The sequence below is a fragment of the Panicum virgatum genome, chromosome 3N (genome assembly GCF_016808335.1).
Source record: "Panicum virgatum strain AP13 chromosome 3N, P.virgatum_v5, whole genome shotgun sequence".
In the NCBI taxonomy this organism is placed as follows: Eukaryota; Viridiplantae; Streptophyta; class Magnoliopsida; order Poales; family Poaceae; genus Panicum; species Panicum virgatum.
The window spans coordinates 9,993,899-10,011,788 of record NC_053147.1 but is presented as its reverse complement, the minus strand read 5'-3'; positions in this window follow the sequence as shown (position 1 = coordinate 10,011,788).

Genomic DNA, 17,890 nt, shown 5'->3' with positions numbered 1-17,890 from the left:
CGCGGTTTGAGCCCTTGGAGGATTAAGCCATTAGCTCTTTCTACTTGCCCGTTCGTGCGTGGGTGTCCGACCGATGCCCAATCGATTCGGATCCCGTATCCTTCTGTGAACTCTTGGATGTAATGACCTGTGAAATTGGTCCTGTTGTCTGTGATGATGGAGTTGGGCACCCCGAATCTGTAGACGATGTCCAGGAAGAACTTGACGGCCTCCTTGGAGTCGATCGTGGTTATCGGTCTTGCCTCTATTCATTTTGTGAACTTGTCGATTGCGACAAGTAAGTGGGTGAACCCTCCTGGTGCCTTTTTGAGTGGCCCCACCATGTCTAGGCCCCATACGGACAATGGCCATGTTATGGGGATGGTCTGGAGCGCCTGGGCTGGTAGGTGGGTTTGTTTGGCATAGAACTGACGTCCTTTGCATGCACGGACGATGTTTTCCGTGTTGCGCAGGGCTGTTGGCCAGTAAAATCCCTGTCAGAATGCCTTTCCGACCAAGGAGCGTGGCGCAGCATGGTGTCCGCAGATCCCGGCATGTATCTCGAGAAGGAGCTCCTTGCCCTGGGCAATGGGGATGCACTTCATGAGAATGCCAATCTCAGAAGGGCTGCGCTTGTAGAGTTCGCCGTCGATTACAATGAGCGTCTTGGCCCGTCAGGCGACGCGACGGGCAACATTGTGATCCTCGGGGAGGACCTCATGTAGGAGGTAAGCTAGTAGGTCGGCTCTCCAATCTGTGTTGTCTGCCTGGCCTGGGTCGGATTGCTCCGTGGGGAGACAGGTTGGGCCCCCGGGTGTCTGGTCGGGGGCTGGGTCGAAGGGAGCGTGCTCTGTTTTTTGCGCATGCTCTGTTTCCTCTGTTTTTTCCTTGTCTGCGGTCGGCTTTCTTTCACACACTGACGGCGCATTCAGGTCGTTGACAAAGACGCCGCTGGGTGCCGGCTTGCGCTCGGCGGCCATTTTTGCGAGAGTGTCCGCGTCAGGGTTTTGCTTCCGCTGGATGTGGTGGAGCTCCAGACCCCGTAATCTCCCTTCCAGCTTGCGGACCTCCTGGCAGTATGCGTCCATGAGAGGGTTCTCGCAGTTGGAGTTCTTCATGACCTGGTCGATTACCAGCTTGGAGTCGCCATATACGTACAGGCGAGTTGCCCCCATGTCGATGGCTATACAGAGGCCGCTGATGAGTGCCTCATACTCTGCAATGTTGTTGGATGTAGGGAAATGGAGGCGAACCGTGTACTGGAACTTGCCTCCTTCTGGAGAGAACAGGACGACCCCGGCCCCCGCACCGGGTGCCATGCCTGATCCGTCGAAGTAGAGAGTCCAGTACTCGTGGGAGATTTCTGGGGTCGGGGCTTGGACTTCCGTCCACTCGGCGATGAAATCGGCCAGGGCCTGGGATTTTATCGCCGTGCGCGGCACAAACTTGACATCTTAGCCCATGAGCTCGACTGCCCATTTAGAAATCCGTCCCACGGCGTCACGGTTGCGGACAACTTCTCCGAGTGGAAATGAGGTGACGACCGACACTTCGTGCTCGGTGAAATAGTGTTGGAGCTTCTTAGCTACCATGATGACAGCGTACAGAAGCTTATGTGTCTATGGGTACCGTGACTTGGTGTCTATTAGTACCTCGCTGACAAAATACACGGGCCGTTGGACCTTCAAGGCGTGTCCTTGCTCCTCTCTTTCGACTACCAGAGCGGCACTGACCACGTGGTTATTAGCTGCCAAGTAAAGAAAAAGGGGTTCGTAGGGTTCCAGTGCCACGAGCACCGGTGGAGAGGACAAGAGGGCCTTGAGGCAGTCGAGGGCCACCTAAGCCTCCTCCGTCCAGACAAACGAGTTGGATTTCTTGAGGAGTTTTTATAGTGGCAGGCCTCGTTCTCCCAACCGAGCGATGAATCGGCTGAGCGCCGCCAGGCATCCTATTAGCCTCTGGACACCCTTGACACTGCGGATGGGTCCCATGCTGGTGATGGCCATAATTTTGTCGCGGTTGGCTTCAAAGCCACGCTCAGACACAATGTATCCGAGTAGTTTGCCCTTAGGCATGCCGAACGTGCATTTCTCGGGATTCAACTTGATGTTGAATCTCTTGAGATTTGCGAATCTGGCACTTAGGGTAGCGACCAGGTCATCCGCGCGTGGTGTTTTGATGACGATGTCGTCGACATAGACCGCGACCGTTGCCCGAGGTGGATCTGACCGGTCGGGATCGATCGACGGGTTGATCTGGTCGGAGAAGCAGGATTGCATGCATCGCTGGTATGTCACTCCTGCATTTTTGAGACCGAAAGGCATCGATACGTAGCAGTATGAGCCGAACGGCGTGATGAAGGATGTCACGAGCTGGTCGGATTCCTTCATCGCTATCTGGTGATAGCTCGAGTAAGCGTCTAGAAAGGATAAGATCTCGCACCCGGAGGTGGAATCGATTATCTGATCTATTCTAGGCAAAGGAAAAGGGTCTTTGGGGCAAGCCTTGTTCAGCTTGGTGTAGTCAACACACATCCTCCATTGACCAGTTTTCTTTCTTACAAGGACTGGGTTAGATAGCCAGTCGGAATGGTAGACTTCTTTAATGAAGCCGGCAGCTAATAGCTTAGCTATCTCCTCTCCTATGGCCCTCCGCCTCTCGGCGTCGAAGCAGCACAGTCATTGCTGGATGGGCTTAGATCCCGGCAAAATGCGAAGTTCGTGCTCGGCGACCTCCCTAGGGATGCCCGTCATGTCGGACGGCTTCCAGGCAAAAGTGTCCTTGTTGGCGCGGAGGAAGTCGACGAGCTCGTGTTCCAATTTGGCCGGCAGCTAGGAGCCGATCCGCACCGTCTTGGTTGGGTCGGCATCGTCGGCTGCAACTGCCTTGGTCTCGTCGGTTGAGACGATGGCCGGTGCCTGGCTGGGCTTGCCAGGGTCGGGGCGGCACTCGGCTGTGGTGGCGCAAAGCTGGCCAAGCTCGGCCGAGTTCGCCGCGGTGGTGGTAAGGTCGTAGTACTCGCGGCTGCTGACGTAGGCCTGCTCGAAGGAGCCACTCATAGTGATGACCCCATTCGGACCCGGCATCTTGAGCTTGATGTAGGTGTAGTTGGGCACCGCCATGAACTTGGCGTAAGCAAGGCGCCCGAGAAGGGTGTGGTACACTCCCTTCCAGTCCACCACCTCGAACATGAGGGTCTCGGTGCGGAAGTTGGTCTTGTTGCTGAAAGTGACCGGCAAGTCGATGTTGCCGACCGGGTATGCCTTCACGCCGGCAAGATGCCGTAGAAGGGGAAGGAGGGATCCCGCAGGCAGCCTCGCGGGATCCCCATGGCTTCCAAGGTATCCAAGTAGAGGATGTTGAGGCTACTGCCCCCGTCCATCAGCACCTTGGACAGGCGCATGTTGCTGATGACGGGGTCGACGACGAGGGGATAGCTCCCAGGTCGAGGGATGCTTGCCGGATGGTCGTCCTGATCGAAAATAATGGGCGTGGACGCCCACTTAAACTTTCTAGGAATGGAACTTGCGGCAGCACATACCTCGCGGAGTCGCACTTTCTGCAGTCGCCTGGAGCACTCGTCCTCCAGGCCGCCGATGATCACCAGGCACCGATCCACGTCCGGGGACTCTCCTTCCGCCGGCTTCTCCTTGTCCTGGCCGGCGTCAGGCTGCTTGTCGCAGTCATTGCCGTCGGTCTTGGCTATCCTGCGGAGGAGGCGCTTCATCATATCGCAATCTTTGAACTTGTGGTTCACCGGATAGCCATGGTTGGTGCACGGCTTGTCCAGGAGCTGGTAGAAGTGGTCGTTTCTCGGAGGACGCTTGTCCTGTCGCTAGGCCGTCGCGACCTCGCCAGCGGTGGGAGGTCGGCAGTTCTTCTTGTTCTTCCTGTCCTCGCAACCCGAAGGAGGCCTGTCGCGATCGCACCACTTTTCTTTTGCCGTGTGTTGGTCGCGCTCGAAGACGGCCCCGACCGCCTCCTCGCCGGAAGCATGGTTTGTGGCAATCTCCAAGAGCCCGTGTGTGGTACGCGGCTTCTGGCACCCCAGTTTGTGGACCAGGGTCTTGCAGTGCGTCTTGCTGAGGAACGCACCGATGACGTCGGCGTCGACGACGCCTAGCAGCGGGTTGCACTGCTTGGAGAAGCGCCGGATGTAGTCGCACATGGACTTACTGGGCTCCTGCTTGCAGCTCTTGAGGTCCCAAGAGTTGCCAGGGCGCATATACGTGCCTTGAAAGTTGCCTATGAAAACCTTGCAGAGGTCTGCCCAACAGCCGATGGAGTCGGCGGGCAAAAAGTCCAGGCAGGCGCGGACATTTTCTCCCAGGCATATAGGGAGGTACTGGATGATGAAGCATTCGTCGGTTGCTCCTCCGGCTCGGCATGCAAGCCGATAATCCTCCAGCCACACGCCGGGGTTCATATCCCCAATGTACTTCACGACGTTCGCCGGCGGTCGGAAGCGTTGGGGGAAAGGTGCCCCCCGGATTGCTCTGGAGAAGGCGTTTGGCCCGGTGGGATCCGGACTTGGACTCCAGTCGTGATCCACGTCGGGGTCGCAGGGACGTCCTCCGTGGCGGAGTGGTGAGCGTTCCTGGTTGGGGGCATATGCCCACGCATCTTCTGCCCGAGCGGCCATGCGGTCAACGTCGGCATGGTGCCTCGCCTGCTGCCGGCCTCGGATCACGCTACACGTGTCGTAGTTAGGACCGACGCGGTCGTGGATCGGTGGCCTCGACGGGAGAGGAGCGGATGCCGCCGCTGGGGCTGGCTCGCCACCCACGTCGGGCTGCCGCGGAGGTGGGGTACATTGTTCTTGAGATGGCCCCCGCCCACCATGGCTTGCACCGCCAACTGGGCATGAGGCAGCAGCCTGCCGGCGGTGGAATGAGGAGCTCTCCGCCTGTTGGACGGTGTTGGGTATTTTAGCGTCACGAATAAATCCGCAAGCGCACGAATACCGTTGTAGCTCTCACCTCAGAGTATTCCAAAGGTTATCGAATCCACAGGGAACGTGTGTGCACTAACTCCTATACTAGTCGGTCCAAGGACACACCAAGATAGGTAGAGGGGTGAGAGGATACCTAAGATAGTGCTACTGCTAAGTTAAAGGTCGATCTCTCGGGCAAAATACTCGCTTCGGGCACCGGCTTACAACTGGTCTGCCAGTCGACTTCGGCCAACAGTTTTACGCTAGATACGAACGTGGAGGATTATGAAGGACCAATAGGGCTATCACCACCTACGGCCTACCTCTACAAACCGTGGGATATAAGGCAAACAAAGGATAACCCTTAGCCTAGACACCATGCCTACGCTACTGATTACTACTGCATTCTAACTATGTATGACATCCCGTAGCAAACTACAGCACTCTGTACGAATATAGAGCGACGAACTCGCGAGTAAGAAAACTGATCTCACTCAACTACAAGCACCACTAGCATCTACTACACCGAGTAAAATACTAGAGTTAGGAACCACGAATACATACTAAACCTGAAGAATGTAGCAGCATCCGTAGAGGTACAAGCTGGAGAAGATTGCCGACACCCCGGTACTTCTCCCAAACTACTCCCTCACTCTCGTAGAGGTACAAAATAGAGAAGAGCGCCGAAGACCGGCGCCCCTCCTAAGTACCTCTACCCTCTCCCTACTCTAAGACAACTCTAAACCAAGAGAAGGCTTGAAGTGAGCACTTGATGGATGTCTTGATTTGGAACCCCCCCCTCTACTATTTATAGAGGGGTGCCATAGCCTCTTCAGCCCCGAGATTGGGCCCATGCCTCCTAGACTGACCTTGGCATCGAATGAGGAGCTGCCACGTGGACGATAGCGCCCAAGACGCGCCGACCATAGGTCGGTCGACCTGGGTGGTCGGCCGACCGGAAAAACAGGCGGATTGGCCCGATTTTTTGTTAGGACACTGCTAGGTGGGCCCCCATGTCATATATGTGGGGCATGGCTTGTCTTGAGGCGGTTTGGTAGCTCTGGTGGGCCCGTGGATCCTCGTGAACGCGTCTGATTCGTCGAGAAGGTGTTGCCTCGGATTGATGATGTGTCACCTTGCTTGTGGGCTGCATTCCTTCTCGTGTGAGGCTGCAAAATGGACTATTTGATCCTTGTACTTGATCGATCATTTATACCTTGGATCATACTTGATAGTTTATTGCATTTTTGGCCCAGATTTACCTGCACACATTCTCAGACTAGCATCTGTGGAATTCATTAGATTATCATCCTATGCTACCATTTATTCCTTGTGATGCTCTCACATTGCATGATAGTTGACGGTCAAATTATGTCATTATAGACCGTCAACAAGATCCCCCCACACTTAGTTCTTTGCTCGTCCTCGAGTAAAGGCTAGAACTAAGGCGGATCCAGCTTCTATATGATACGACACCTGCACACAGATTATTCTAAGCCTTACCTTTACCTGTGAATTTTGATGTGTCTACCATAATCGTTTGGGTAGTTGAAGAGTGGAACGGTTCTAACTTCAGCCTCCTCCACTTTCCTGCTTATATGACTGGGAGTTTTGAAAATATTTTTTGCAAAGACCAACCATAGCTTTACTTCTCAATAGGATCTCTCATCTCGCTCAATGTGTACGTATCCTCACCCAAGCATTGCTTCTTTTCACCCTACTTCTAAAGATGGCTTATGTGGAGCTCATGGTAGGAGAAATGGAAGCATGCTCTTGTGTCACACATATTGCAAAATCAAACAGTGGATCCATGGAGATGACAAATCATACAAGTTGTTCAAGATTGTGCACGTGTGTGGAAAGTGGAAGGTGGGAATGAAATACTCCTTTTTATGAATCTCTCTCTCATTTATTTGGATAAGATGAGGGCATGGCTATATGATCATATATATATTTTTTCTTGGACCTTCATGTGTCCAAAAAAAATTTCACTAGGACCTTCATGTGTCCCCCTTTTTTGGGTCATGCTTCTTGGGCATGCCATCTTTTCTTCTTCTTTTTTATAGCACATGCCTCTTTTGAGAGATAAGAGAGAGAGAGAGAGAGAGAAATCATTAAACATGGAGTTTTATTTTGTGGATGGATGGAATGGAACAGCTAACTTCTAGTGTAGAAGTTTAGCTTGTGGAGTGCACATGATCTTGATCAAACAAGTATGAAAGACATCTCACTAGGGTCACAAAATTTGATGAAGCTCAATGCAACAACAAAGCATATATGTATAAGTTTCTGTTATCATGAAGGTCGACATATGGCTTTGGTTGGACAAATACGTGGAGTTGTAAAGCTATGGAGGTTTTCCTTTTCGAGAAAAGTTTCCCAGACGTATAAGCAGATAAAGCAAGGATTCTTTCATCAAACCATAACTCACTAGTCAACAACTTAACAATTATGGGTTTCCTAAGATATGATTCACAAGCCCAGGCTTAGCAAAGAATAAAAAGTACATAAGCCAATCATAGAGAAGAACACAACCAGAAGATACCCTTGAGTTTAATTTTAATGATTTGCAATGGTATTCATTTAAACTCATAGGTTGGGGAGAGTGAAGAGTAGAGTGCACAAACCGTCGCAATGAAGACGAGCGGGGCTAGTGCTCGTCAGCCAAACCTGGGGTTTCACTGCCCAATACTAGCTCTGGTTCGTCTTGACCTTTTGCATTCTAGTTCGTTTGATGTTGTGCACGTGTTGTGGGAGATCTCAAGTGTATATGCTTGAAAACCCTGAGAGATCTCCCCCACACTTGTTCTTGTACCTGGTGCTTATTCAAAAACAAAAATATGGAAACAAACTAATGGCCCTTCCGGTTTTAAGAACCAGGAAGCTCTAAAATTTATTGAAACTAAATTTTACTCTCACCATGAGACTTACTCAAACAAGGCTGAATTAAGGTTGCAACAACATGAGTATGTTGCACAACATCAACCCAAATCCTTGGCTTACCTTCCTATTTGAATTCAGCTCAACGACTCACCCATTTGGAATTGAAGATTTTCCTGCATGGGTTAGTCCACATATACAACCAAATATCTACATAAGTATTAACTCCCAGAATGTCAATCAAACTTGACACCAGGTATAGTTTGACTGAAGAGTACATTTAAACCTAAGCACCATGCTTAATTTAAAACGCCTATGAATGTGTTGCATGCTACACATTCAAACTAGAGCATACAAGAGTAGATAAAGGAAGCATGAAGCATGATTAAGCTCTATTCAAAGGGAGATAGGTATGAGTACGAACTTGGCGATCCTCGGGCGACCTCCCGGCAGGGCTTTGTTTAATGTCAAAAGCAGGACATTGAGAGTACTTACTATGGCATTTTGTTGATGAGAACTCAATATTGTCACCATGGCAACTCCTCTCATTTTTTCTTCTTCTTTTTTTATGGTGCAAGATGTAGGAACTAACACTATTTACAAACCTAGATATGAATTAGCACAATAGAACTTACTCGGGGTGCTCACATACCTCCTCCACACTTGGAGTTTGCATTGCTGGGCAACAAAACTTCAAGTGTGTGGAGTTCAAGTCTCCTTTCGTAGTCATTCCCTCGCCAAGATGTACCAAGATGTTGTAGTCGGTGTAGCTCTCATGTTCATAGGCATTACCTGTCCATTGTTCTTTTCAATCTCCACCTGAAATGGTTAGCGACCAAAAAGTACCCAAAGGAAGGCTTTATCCTAGAGCAAGCTCTTGCTTTTATTGAAGGGAAATAAATAAATGATAATCCGGGCTATCTCCCGGCAGTGCTTTGTTTTTGTGGTCATAAGCTCGACCATGAGAACTCTTGTAGCCATCATTGGTGATGGGTCATTATTTCACCACTAATTGTTGCAGCTAGCTACAAGATTAGTGCCACAGTGCACCCACAAAATTTGCAATGTTTACGATAAACATATACATCTATAACCAACCTCCTGTTTACGGAAGAGGACCATACGGTGGTTGTAGTCCTCGTGTGTGCACGGTGCAATAAGCATGCCTGACTCTGGAGTTGCATTGAATGAGCATGGTATTTCAAAGATGAGGGTCCCATGCTCATCTGTGGAATCCTCTTTATCGGACTCCAGAGTTGGCGCCTCACAAAATTCCATGGCCCATGGATTCTCCATCTCAAGAGATTCATCGTGGGAGATCATAGTTGAATCTCGATCATGGTCGAGAACAACTTTCTCGGGGCCAGAGGGAAGAGGCTCAAACTCACTCAAGAGGGATGATGATCGTTCATCTTCACAAAAAGTGAAGGATTTCATTCGAGTCATATTCTTCAGAGATGGCAGTTCCTGCCATCTCAAGGAAAATGGGTTCGGATGACATGAACGGAGACTTATGCACCATCCCCTTGAACGGGTTTAGCTCGGGAAAATGCTTCACCATAGTATTTTCAAAGCAAGACGTAGCAGTGGTAGAAGCGGTTTTCCTAAGCATTTCATCTAGACTCCCTTGGGATGCGAGAAGTTTTCAAGCGGGGAGCCAAGGAGAATATCAAAATTGAGGATATCAAAGATATGGAAATCTAAGTTGACCTCAATTTTGTCTATCATGAGTGGCATGGCACTTGCGACCCCCCGACATTTAAGGATGTGTCCCGAGGGACAACTCTTTAAGAGTGTGTCAGATGGTCTTAGCGTAACATTACCCAGAAGAGTGTACACTAAGTGCCATGGCAACACATTAACCTCCATGATGGGGTTAATGTGGGTTTCTACGATAATTCTCCTTATAGAACAGGGAGTGATCATGGAGGGTGAACTAATCCAAATTGCTTCAGAAAAGTGTTTCTCTCCATACGACCATTCCTTCTTCATGGCTTCCTCGAGAGATGCTTCATTATGAGGATCAGGAGGAGAAACATGTACCGTAGGACTGAGGGAAGTCTCTGTCAAGAGATCTTTGGATTGATCGTCGTGGATAGAGGAAGGTTCCTTCCCTGATTTTGCAATTATGAGATTCGAGGTGCTTTGATGGTTTCCCTTTGATTCATCCTCGAATCTGGATGAGAACTTCGGGGGGTGAGTTTCTTCTCCCTCCAATGTTCCTGGTTCGGGTGAGGTTTCTAGAACTAAATCTAAGGATGTGGAATATGAAGGATTGGGTTCAACTACTAGAAAATCCTCTTGGCTCGACTTCTGCTGTTCTTGGAGGAGTTTGGGCTTGGACATGAAGGTGGTATACTCATCGATATTATCTAGGAATTCCCTAGCTTCAGCCAAAGACTTGAGGAGAAATGACCCTCTAGTGGCAACGTCGAGAGCATAGGCAGAATCCTTATCAAGACCCTCATAAAAGCTGTGTAGCAGCCAGGATGGGAGCATTGAACGGATAGGTCCAGAAGTTGCTAAAAGCAAAAACCTACACCATGCCATGCCTATGGGTTCCTTCTCTCTCTACTGAAAACAGCGGATATCCTTCTTTAGGGCCATGAAACGAGACAGGGGAAAACTCAAGACAAAACTTGCCTTTAAGCTCATCCCAGTTGTCATTCTTGTTGCCTATGGTGTACGTGTACCAATGCTCCGCCTTTCCTGCTAGAGAGTAGGGGAAAAACTTCCACTTGAGGGTATCTTGTGTCACGCTTGCAATGGCAAGGCATGAACACAGGTGCTCAAATTCATACAGATGGTGGTATGGGCTCTCGCTGTCTAACCCAGAGAAGGAAAGCTCACGAACCATAGCAATAAGGTCGGGATAGGGTTCATAGCCAGATATGAAAGAGGATGGTGGCTTATTGAACTCGCCCCTTGGGGTAGAGAGGCAGTGAAAGGATGGCTTCTCCATGGAGGTTTTGATATAAGGATGCTATTGATTGAGATGCATGATTTATTTGCTCGTTAGCTTGAACTACAACTAGATGACGATAGGTCTAGTCATGTATTTGGTTTTGCTATGGTTACGCCTATGTTCATGGATGAGATCAACCTTTACACAACACTCATATCTATTAAAGGTTTACTCTATATGTGCAATTCATACTTCATGTTAGGATTGATCCGTTAGATTAGATGGAAAATCTTATGTAGTTTTTTGTCGATCCACGGATTGATAAACCTTGGGGGAGTACTCTAAGGGAAAAGCTACCACGATCCGTGCGCTTGCGGTACATAAATTGGGGCGCTAAGGAGCGTCAACAACCACGCTGAGGTAGAAGTAGCTCGCCGGCGGGAGGCGCGCAAGGACGCGCTCAAGCATATCGTCGTGGAGGTCCCCCAGGCCGGAGGAGGGAGGGAACAGCTTGCGCTTCCTGCCGTTGGACGACGATGGCGCCCGCGCTCGCTGCTGTGCTGCTGGACGGGTGGCGGCCAGCTGTGTACGGCTGCCGGAAGCGCACCCACTGGACTGCCGCCGCTGCTCCTCCCGACACCCTGAGGTCGAGCGGCGACGTCGGGCTGCGCGTCGTCGAGTCGCAGTCCGGTCCGTCGGACTTGGGCGCCCCAGCCAGACCAGGAGCCTGGGCATGGAGAAGAGCCACAGCCTCCCTATGCCCGCGCGGGTTCAGTGACGAGGAAGCAGCCGAGGTCGGCTGGAGAAGCAGCGACCAGCTAGGTACGGGTGCCGGCGGCGGCACCCACTGACCGACCGTTGCTCCGCCCGCCCGCCGGAATATTTCCACCGAGAGAGGTGGATCTGGTTTTTAAAAGAGTTAATTGGATTCATGTCATTACAATTATTCGAGTTCACTGATCTGCCATTATTCATCATATTGGAGCCGTGCCACTACAATTTTATAACTCTTCGATTCATGCCACTACATACCCCTTCGCTGTGGTTCTAAAAAATTTTGGACCAAAATATCCTCGGTTTTCTTCTTCCTCTAATCCCCTTCTCTCCATCTCTCTCCATGGCATTCGGATCTCTGATGGCCGCCAGAGTACTAGCTCTCGTGGAGGGGAGGTCGCGCTCTCGCACGGCGGTCGTGGCAAATGCCCACATGCTGCTGGACGGTTGAGGCTCACGCCCGTCGCTCCCGCGCTGGTGGCCCCACCCCCTGCACGGTTGTGACGCCGCCGCACGCAGCTCTTAAGAGATTGCGTCGCGCAGTGTCCCGGCCCGCCCGCATCCTCACGCCGCTCTCGCGTGCACCGTGCCCCGGGCATCGCGTCCTGACCCGCCCGCACGCTGCCTCGCCGGGACGACGCCGCATGCGCCCACTACTTCGACACGGCGACCATGGGCGAGCCAATCGGCACCTGCGGCCCACCACAGGCGATGCCTTCCCCTTCGTCCTAGTGGCGCTCGACGCGGACGGCGCGCTGTCGGACGCGGCGGCAGCAGCGGCCCCCGAGCGGGCACGACACTGGAAGTGCATCTGTCTTCCGCGTTGGTGGCTGCGGCACCCAAGCGGACGCGCCACTGGAAGGGCAGGAGTAGGCTAGCGGCTGGACCACGACAAGGAGGCGCGCAGTGCGAGCAGCAGCTACCCTGCGGCCTCCGTGGCCTGCATGCTCCCTGCCTGCATGCTCCCGGCGGAGGGGTCTGCACATAGAGAGAGGAATGGGAGAGGGGATGAGAGGAAGAAGAAAGGTAGGGGCATTCTGGTCCATAAAATTTAACAAATACAGTGAAGGGGTATGTAGTGACATATTTCATAGAGTTGTAAAATTGTAATGGCACGGTTCCAATATGATGAATTGTAATGATAAATCAGTGAACTAGGATAATCGTAATGGCATGGATCCAATTAACCCTTTTCAAAATGCCGTCCACACAATGTATAGGCCTGTTGCAATGTCAGCTGTACATCTCGGAACATATGTATAGTATGCATACAGAATACAGGTTTGCTGCAGCTACAGAATACATCTCAATGCACAAAATAGAGGGTCCAAATAACATCTACCATGCTACCATGGTGTATATTATCTTAGTTCCCCTCGCCCCGCATGTCAAGCCTGAAACGAACCTTTATTTCATAATAGAGCTCATTTGAAACCACACACGCCTCTTGCTCAAAAACCTCGGCAGATCCACGGGGTGGGCTGGGCCCATCCTAAGATTTAGCTCAAAGACCCTCATCCTCTTGTTTTTTTTATATCTATCCATATTATTATTATTACTAATAAAAAATAGCTAGTAATTTTTTCTTATGTACAACCATTAATAGTTGAATTGAGAAGGTGATTTATGACAAGTTACCATTTTTAAAAAGTGAAAATTGATTTTTTCATTAAAATATTTAAAAAATTTTAAAATGTTTTATTGGACCACCTTAACAATAAATTCTAGATTCGCCACTGCCGCACACGCATGGCAAATTGGCAATTGCCATCCTCTGCTCAGAAACGGATGGAACCGAGGAATCAACTGTGGCTGGCTCCGCATCTTCCTCTGCTCGTACTATATCCGAATGCTACAGTGAGCAGATTTTGCAGTAGGAACGACACACGCATCATCCTTGTTCGTTAGCTGCAACTGCAACAGTCCTTCCCGATGAGCACCCACGACGAGAGTAACGACATCACGAGACATGAGGTCCTCATCGATCGAACATGAGTAACGGCATCGGCCAAGCAGTCACCGCGCACTCACCTCCGCTCACCTCCGATGAGGTCGCCCTGTGCGCTCATGCCGCCGGTGTCATGGACAGCCCGACCACCTGCTGCGTGCATGGTGGAGGCCGCACGCGGCGGAATACGGAGGAGCGGCGAGAATGCCGGCGTTGGGAAGCAAGGGACGAACTGGGTGCTCTCCGCTCAGGCGAGCCGCGGCGTTGAAGCTAGCAGCGCGGGCGCGGAATTTGGACCTCAGGGTGAGGGTGGACAGTGTTTCAAATACCGTCCACCCCTTTTGTAGTTACAAGCCGTACGATAGGATTTCGGTGGCCCAAATTAGCGCCCACCATGAATGGCGTCTTTCTCGTCAGGCGCGAGCACGACTTGCGAAAGCACTTGGTCCAATTCCAGATCCTGGGGCTCCGGCGAGGCTTGTTCTCTACCCCTGCTGCAGCTGTAATGGTGCCTCCCACGCCACGCCTGGGCGCCGTCCCGAGAGGCGCTCATGGCGGTGTTGACTCGAGATAATCACACACTAAGCCTAGAAGCCCCGTACGCCAAGACCGGACTGCACTAGATTTGAACCAAGGCGCGCCAATCAATTTGATCTATAAATTAACAAGAAAACAGCAAATCGTCAAATTCAAGAGTGTATCGGCTTGATTTCCGAATCACTCTTACGCGGGGTATCGGAAAGGCTCTGCCGATACAGAAGACGACGAAAGAGCGGGTATGATAAGCGTCTAATAAAAACAATATACAAGGGATCGGCAATGAGTTGCCGATGCCGATAAGCAACTAGACAGCTCGATCTAAAGCCGACATGAGACAGGTAACAATGTACAAACCCACGAATGTATGGATCTGGACAAAGTTAAGCTTATGATCAAATCTAATCGGCTTTACAAGATTTATCGTGATAAACAAGTAGCTTACAGCCGATTAAACAGATCACTAAGCTGGGTAGTTTGTGAATAAATATAAACGAGAAAACAGCGATGCGCCCGAGATCAAAGTTTAGATAAATTCGGTAAATTTTGAATAGATTTGAACGAAGCCACAGCGATGCGTCCGGAAGCTAAAACTCAGATTTACTCGGTAAACGAAAACTTACCAGCAAACCAAGTCGCTCGAATGTGAGGCGTCCTTGATCAGCTTGGAAGAACTCGCGGAAAAGAAAAGATGGCGAAGTCGCCGACGAGAAAGTAAATTGCAAGTAGTAGAGTTTGTTTGTTTGGATGTGTGACAATCTTTACAATAGCTGGGGGCTCATATTTATACCCTACGCTAACACAATTCTAGCCGATCACGGTAAAGCACGATTCTATCTTAAGGAATAAAAACTATTCTAAAAATTAGATAACTCTTGCCAAACCGAAACAAAAATATCTGCTCAACTTTCTCCTCTTCGGTCAGCCAGATCTTTGACCGTGGTACACGATCATCTCTCCAAATCCACCGATCGTACGACGCAGAATCTTTCCTCCTTTGCAACACTCTTCCCTGACACATGCCAAAATTTGGTGTCAATATATGCCGCCCAATTTCGGAGTAAAATGCCCTTTTACTTCGAAATTAATCTTTGTCATGATTACGCTGCCGAACGGTCCTTTCATTTATTGCCATCTCGCTTCCCGTGCAGGTGGCGAACGAAAATCTCTTCTTTGCCCTCAAACTTTCACATTCTCATCCACACAACGGGAATCTGCCGATTAATCTTCTGTCTTTTTACCCGTACACCCCTAATTAAATCCAGAGGTGAAAAACTGTGCCGGTGCACGCAACCGATTCATCTCCCCTATTTCGGCCTATAAATCACCCCATCGCCACTGTAATTTCTCCATCGGCCAGAGCTTCGTTTGCCTTCTCCTTCCTCAAGCCCTCCAAAAACCCTAGCCTTTCCACCTTCTTCTGAGCAAATGGCCAGCAACAAGCGTGCCGGCGAGGGATCGTTCGGCGCTCCTTCGCCGCTCCGTCCCCGCCTCGGGTAAGACATCCATCTTCCCTGTCAATGCTGCATCTTAGATCTCCATCTGACCGTTTCCTCATCTCTGCAGAGACGCCGCCATTGAGCTTCCTACCAACTTCCAGACCCTGGACGAGGGTACCCAAGGCTACATCTGTGACCTCCTCCGCCAACTCGCCGAGGCCCGTCGCGACCTTGACCGGGCACAGACGGATCAGGTCATCATCCATGGCTAGCTCACCAACGCCGACACCAAGGCCGCAAGTAAGTTTTCTGACCATGTCCTTTTTGGTGATCTTCTCCAAGTTTTCTTTTGCTCTAATCTTTTCTTTTCCCAGACTTGGAGACGCAGGTCCAGACCCTCCTGGACGCTGCCCGAGTCGCCATCGACTTGGTGAATGTGAGGGGGAGCACCATCGCCGCACGCCTCCGGAACGTCCCGGCCCGCGTCACGGAGGTCGCCGAGCACGGCGTTCATGCGGGCGCCGCCAGGGCCATCGCCGTCGTCTCTACCATGTCCAGGGCGGACTACCGGCAGTGGGAGCCAGTCTTCCCCGAGTGGGGAGTGGCGAGGGAAGCCTTCGATGAGCTGGTTGACGATCTCAGCCTTCCTGCCGACGCCATCGTCGCCGACGTGAGCTTGGAGGGGGTCGTCAGCAACCTCTTCGGAGCAGAGTCAGATTAGGTTGTAGCATGTAACAGCCTATCTGGATCTTTTGTAAATATAATTAATGGACTGGCTTCCTCCCTTTGTTTCTGTCTTCACTGTGCTTTGTGTTAATCTTTGTCTTGCAATCATTGTGCTGAACAAACCAACACATCTTTGCGATCCAAAATTGAACAGAAAATGCAAATCAGATCCGAATCATAGGTTCTGGATTTGATTTTTGGACCTAAGGGCGATACATGCTGTATCGGCCACGAAAATACTCGAACGCATTTTGATACGATCAAGTCTTTTCTTTATTTGTGCTAAAGGTGATACTTTTCGTGTATCGGCTATCTTGAAATCAACCGATCTCCTCACGTAATCGGCTATGCATCTACCCACACACTTGGGTAATATTTTTTCAAATATTTGCCATTAAGTGCGCTGAAAAATTCTTCTCCTTCCAAGATCTCCAGAATGTATGCGTTCCCAGTAACACATCTACTAATCTTGTATGGCCCTTCCCAGGTTGGAGACCACTTGCCGAATTTAGAATCCTTTGTTGCTACCGGCAAGACCAGTTTCCGCACCAAGTCTCCTCGGTCAAAAGATTTAGTTTTGACTTTCTTATCATACCATCGGCCAACCCTAGCTTTATTAGCTTCAATATTGATGAGAGCATTCAGCCGATGCCCAGCCAAATCTTCCAACTCATCATTCATCAATGCGGCATAATCCTCAGCCGTCAACTGATCTTGAAATGTAACCTGTCTGGAACCAAGCCGAGTTTCCCAAGGAAGCCCAGCTTCATGTCCATAAACTAATTGGTACGGAGACACTTTGGTAGCCCTATGGCATGACATCCTGTAGGCCCACAAAGCTTCATTAAGAGTTGTATGCCACTCCTTTGGTTGTTCTTCGATCTTCCTCTTAATCAACTTAATGATCCCTTTGTTAGAGGCTTCTGCTTGACCATTGGCTTGAGCATAATACGGAGAAGAATTTAGCAGTTTAATTCCCATACTTCCCATACTCGCAGCAAATTCTCCAAACTCCTCTGAAATAAACATACTGCCTTGATCGGTCGTAATAGTCTGCGGAGTACCAAACCGATAAACAATATGTTCCTTCACAAATTCAATCATCTCTTTGGATGTCACAGTCTTCAGAAGAATTGTTTCAACCCATTTGGTGAAATAATATGTTGCTACTAGTATGAACTTGTGATTCTTGCTAGATGGTGGATAAATTTGTCCAATTAAATCAATTCCCCATCCTCTGAATGGCCACGGCTTAATGATAGGATTCATAGCCGATGCCGGTGCTCTCTGCACATTTTCAAATTTCTGACACCCTTGACAACCTTTATAATAAGTGAAACAATCTTCTAACATAGTTGGCCAAAAATATCCATTTCTCCTAATTACCCATTTCATTTTGTATGCCGATTGATGTGAACCACAGACACCCTCATGTATCTCTCCCATCAAGACCTTAGCTTCCTCTTTTTCAAGGCATCTGAGTAGAACTCCATCAATCGTCCGATAATATAATTCTCCTTCAAGCAACACATACTTAGTTGTCTGAAATCTGATCCTTCGGATTACTTTCTTGGAGGGACTTTCCAAATACTCCACAATTTCTTTCCTCCAATCATCGGCAGGCAAATCCAATGTCATCACATCCTCCATCGAACGATAACCAGAAGCATGTTGTGACAACCGATTAGCATCACCGTTATAAAGCTTAGGTACACGTTCTATGGTTACCTTTTTGAATTCTTTCAGTAATCGGCATCACTCTTCATGAT